Source organism: Meriones unguiculatus, chromosome 18, assembly GCF_030254825.1.
Source record: "Meriones unguiculatus strain TT.TT164.6M chromosome 18, Bangor_MerUng_6.1, whole genome shotgun sequence".
NCBI classification, from domain to species: domain Eukaryota; kingdom Metazoa; phylum Chordata; class Mammalia; order Rodentia; family Muridae; genus Meriones; species Meriones unguiculatus.
This window is the reverse complement of record NC_083365.1, coordinates 13,818,480-13,823,928: the sequence shown is the minus strand read 5'-3', so window position 1 is coordinate 13,823,928 and position 5,449 is coordinate 13,818,480.

The following is a 5,449-nucleotide window of genomic DNA, read 5'->3' as shown; positions in this document are numbered from 1 at the left end:
ATACTGAGCTCCGAAGGCGCTGAGAATCACTCATAGCACAGTCCTCTTGATCCCAGACGTGACAGCCAGGTCAATCAAAACCAAATGGTCAGGGCTGATAACAGAGTGAAGGCCTGGGTTGACTCTGGGACCCCTCCGGCTTGGGAGGAGCCTGCTGTCCACGCCCACACTTGTGCTGAGAGGAAATGGGTGGAAGGAGTGCTAGGGATGCTTTCGTTCCTTCTCTCGCTCAGAGATGTTCCATGACTTTGGGGGAAAAAAAAGAGAGAGAGAGGGGAAGTCAATAGAGGAACACTGGGCCTGTGGCTAGAGTGGGAGCTGGGACTTTTGTCTCCTGGACCACAGTCCAGCTCCACCCCAGAACACCAGGGTCCTGGCTGGCAGGGAGCACAGTGTACCAGCTAACGTCTGAGAAGAGCATGCTGCAGAACACTAGCCGGGGTGATCAGAGAGCTGTTCAGATGGCAACTTCAGAGTGAGGACGAACCCCAAATAAATCCAAAACCAAACAACAACAACAACAACAACAAGAAAACAAACGACGACAGAGCCCAGGACAAGAACATCAGCTAAAGCTGTTGTGAGCAAAAGGAACAGCTCAGAGGGGAGTATGCCCGTTTCCATGGAGGAATCCCTGGGGTCAGGGGGGAATCTAGATTCCTAGCTAGAGAGCCAAGTTCAGCCCAGAACAGAATCTCCCACTGTGTCACCCTTTACCGCACAGCTAAGGTCAGGATTGCTGGGGCAGGGGTTCTGGGAAGACCTTCCCACACCCAGGTCACCACTCCTGGGCCCAGTGGGAGAGGCAGCGCTGAGAAGGTGCGCTAGACGAGGGGAGCGAAAAGCTGTGGCTTCCTGGGCGTTGAGAGAGTGATGCCTGGCATGGAGGTGGCACAAGGTTGCCATGCACAACCCTCCCGAGTGACCAGACAAGAAAGAGCCTGTTTCTGAGAAAGACAAGCAAACATACAACTCAGCCCAGGAGGGCAGCTGGGAAGAGTGCAGGGGTGACCCCAAGGTCAATTACCAGGTGTGGGTAACCCATCTGGACAGCTGGGTGGCGTCAAAGGGTAAGGTCAAGGCCAATCAATTATCAGCTCTCAGACTGTGAAGGGGGATGGGTGATGTCAGATAGGAGTCAAGAATGCCCAGGCTGAAGTAAAAGGGACTGTGCAGGAGGCTCAGGGCTCTCCCACATCCACTCAGGTCAGGCCCGTCAGGTGCTGCCAGGAAGGGGCTGGAGAGAGGTCTTTCCAGTAGCAGGAGAGTAGGCACGGTGGGGAAGGCTCATCTTTGAGAAAGCACGTCTGCCCCATTCAGTTAGTCATAGTGCCAGTTCTCAGAGTGAGGTGCTAAGGCCCTACTCCGGGTTCTCTCCTCATCACAGCTTTGCTCTGGGGGCTGGGCCAGCCCGTGCCTCCAGACAGAAGGAGTCCTGCTGATGACAACTGCTCTGAACCGGGCTGTGAACCGATAGTCAGTGGGTCTTTAGACTTTGCTTGGTGGGAATCCCTTGAGAGAACATCTTCCAAGTCAAATGTTCTTTTTTTTTTTTCCAGGAAAATTATTAATTTTAGCTTGTTTCTTAAAAAAAAAATTAAGTTGGGGGGCTGCAATGGGAAGGAGTGCTTGTTATCGGGCATGAGTAGCTGGGTTTGAACCCCCAGTGTGTTAAAACCTGTTTAAGCAGGTTAGCATTACACTGTGACCTCAAAGCTTTTCAGTATATATGATATCACTATTAGCAACAACTGTGTGCTTCCAGAGGGAAATCCCATCGTCACACTCAGTATGGATGAGGGCACTAAGGACAAGGTCCTGGTGTTTCTTGGTATTAACCTGGAGTGGGGCTAAAGCTAGGGGGAGTCCCAAACCCTGTCTAGGTGGTAGGAACTAACCCGGAACGGTCTTTGTGAGGGAGAGCGTAGAGGGCCTTTTTACCACTTCGTGGGTTCTTCTTTTTCCAACCCTGTATGCTACCCCAACCCCACCATCTTCACCTCCATTACTGGATGGGAGAGAGAGGATAGAGGTGTGTGTGTGTGAGAGAGAGAGATCTGAATCTAGTTTCTTCTTTACTTATAAATGGTCTTTGCTACTATGCGGGTTCTTCCTACCCTGTATCCTCCACCCCTTTTCATCCCCTATCACCAGATAAAGGAGAAAGACTGATAAGGGGAGAGAGATACATAGAGATCCTTGAATCTAATTTCTTTTTTCTTGTTTCTTATTTGAGCATGACTACTAACAAGCCACAACCAACCCTCATGAATGACCAACAACCACCAACTCTCCTATTGGGGCTCTGGCATTTACGTACGCTCTGAAGAGTTTCCAGCATTCCAAATGTCATACGATTGCAGAAACTATCTGCGGTTGGCAAAGCCACACCTCTGCTAGAGCACGAGGGAAATCATAGCTGCTGTGAACAGTCCGAAGCAGTCCTGGGATTAAAATGGAGACTTCGTCTCATAACAGTTCTGTGTTTTTAAATAAACCAAAATTCCAGACTTGTCACTACAGGGCAGAGAAGAAGTGCTGGAGTGAAGGATGGCAGCTGACGACCTCCAAGTTTCAGACAGCTTCCACACACTCTAAAGAAGATGGAGGATTACAGAAAGCATGCAGGAGGGGCCTCAGCTCGTAATGCTGCACCGAAGCTCAGGAGGAGCACAGACTCAGGACAAGATCTCAGTACCCAGAAAGTTTCTAAAGCTGGTTGGCCAGTAGACCAAAGAGAGGGACAGGGCTTTGCATAAAGAAATGCTAAAACGCAAATGCTTGACAAAAAAGAGCCAGAGATACACACTTGCAACTTAGCTTCCTCCTTGTCTAGTTAAAGAATTGTTCAAAACACCGAGAACTGGAGAGTTAGACATGGGTGGTATATGACTGAGTAGTCCTCATAGCTACCACAGAGGCTGAGGTAGGGGGTTAGAAATCTACCCCTGACTCAAAGGAAGAAGAGCAGAGGCTGGGGGGATGGGGGTGTTTGCTGGGTAAGCCTGACTACCTGAGTTTGAGTCCCTAGCACCCACATAAAAAAGAGGGGATGGAGGAACACAGACCTGGGACTCTAGCTCTGCAGGAGACAGAGTTGGGAAGGATCTCTGGGGCCTGCAGAGCTGGAAAATGGTGAGTTCCAGGTTCTGCCAGACCTGTCTTAAGAGCATTAGGTGGAGCTTGACAGAAAAGGACCCTGAATGTCCTCTTCTGCTCTTTGCGCTTGAGTGCACAAATACACAGATTTGCATGGAGACATGCATCCACACACCCACCCACCCACACACATGCACACACAGCTATATACCCCAGGTGATGGGAAATGAGCAAGTGAGCAAGGTGGTACTCGGGTCCCCGGCTGACAATAAGAAACCAGCGCAGCCATCTACAAAAGCTCTCAGAATTGCTCTTAGATGGAAAACGATTAAATAGTGGGAAATCCACCCCTGGAAAAGATGTCGAAATCACAAAATTGTGTGAGTTTTGTGAAAAGTACGTGATGGGGATTCTCTGAGTGTTCTAGACTTACTAGCCATGAGGATTGAAAACATTTCAGAAGGAACCTAGGGAACCGCCTGGGTTCGGCACACTCAAACACTCAAACATGAGTCTTCTCAATCAGGTTAATTAAACAGGGTGTACATGAGTGGTTAAGCTTGATGAAATCAATTCCGTCAGGTCAGTGAGCAAAGTTTTTCAAAACATTCTCACTTTTGAAATGGGCAAGGACGGACCAGATGAAAAGGGTCCCCAGCTGACTGAAAACGGATGCCCAGAAAGAATGCTGGACTCCGGAGTTGTGCAATGGAGAGTCTTGGATCTGTGTTAGAGAGCTTGATCTCCCGAGCCCAGCTTCTCCGGTGTCTTTGGAGAACCTTGGACGTCAGGAAGCGGATGGGCTGGTGGCACCGCTAGGGTCACGTGGGTCAAGTGTGTCTTCACAGTGCACGGTGTGACACTAGTGCTGTTCTGCTCTGGTCACGTGCCCTGGTTTTAGAAGCACTCTCCTCAGCTCCCCGCTGCAGTCTTCTGACTTTGGAGCCTCAGTTTCCTCATCGCGAACTTGATGTTCAAAGACATAAGTGAAGCGGTGAGGGTGCCTGGATGCTGAAGACAGTCGATGAGCCACCAATCTGTGACTGAGTCAAGCTGGTTTGAACAGGATGATGACCCAGGAAGTCCAAACCAACACCAGTAAATATCCGGTTGTAACATTTGTTTAAAAAAAAAAAAAAAAAAAAAAACAAAACCCTGAGAATTTAAAAATGCAAAGAGGAAGAATGTACCAGTTCAGGCATCGCTCGATGGGCAGGCTTGTGAAAAGAACTCAAATGCCCAGCAACGACACTGTGAGAGCGAAGATGCCAGCATGCTGTAAGGGCTCGGAGTTAGGGGTCAGGTGCAGTTTTCTGACCTTTGGGGATGGAAATGGAAATTATACGGCAAAAGGGGAATCTAGGCGCCAAGCACTATCTGCTTGGCAGACACAGTTATGCAGAAGTGTTTGAAGTTAGAGCAAGTCTCGCCCTGAGAGCAAAAACCATCCTATGATTTAGAAGCTCTGAACTTGAAGGCATTCAAAACTGGGGGAGGAGTTCTTCTCTTTCTTTCTTTTCTCTTTTTCCTTCTGAGACAGGGTTTCTCTGTGTAGCCTTGGCTGTCCTGGGCTTGCTTTGTAGACCACGCTGGCCTCGAACTTACATCAATCTGCCTGCCTCTGCCTGCCTGAGTGCTGGGATTAAAGGCCTGTGCCACCGCGCCCGGCTGGGGGATAAGTTCTAGAAGTTGATGTGGATTTCGTTGGGATTTGTGTCCCTGTTGGATGTGATCCTCGGAGTCCAGATATCGGGCAGGACACAGCTAGCAACTGGATGATGAGCCAGGACTCTTCCAGGTAGCAAAGTGCCAGCACAGTAAACGATTCAGGCACGCTAGTCAGTGTCCTTCTGAAGAGACTTTTTTGGGGGGGGAGGGGGCTGCCAATAACTTCTAAACAGAATTAGGGATTAAATGCAGAAAGCAAACCCACTTCCACCTTAAAGGCAGAAATGAATAATTATCCTGACCCGGGAGGGATGCACATAACGGGAACAAGCTGGGCACGAAGGCTCGTGACTGCAACATTAGGTGAGAGACAGAGGCAGAAGGGCACCGTGAGCATGTCTAAACCTTCTCAGGCCTCAGTAACCATGTGACAGACAGACAGACAGACACACTCACACACAATGCACACATACAGATATAGACCCACACAGAGAAACACATGCTCAGACAGACACATACATGATATTGAAAAACGGAAAAGGACGGCAGGAAAATCGAGACAAATGATTTATAAAACATGGAAAAGTGTTCAAACTCATAAACAACCAAAAAACATTGACTAAAAATGGTAAGACGCGTCTTTCCCAAAGTACCTTTCCCAGTCTCTTTTTGTGTTCCCGTT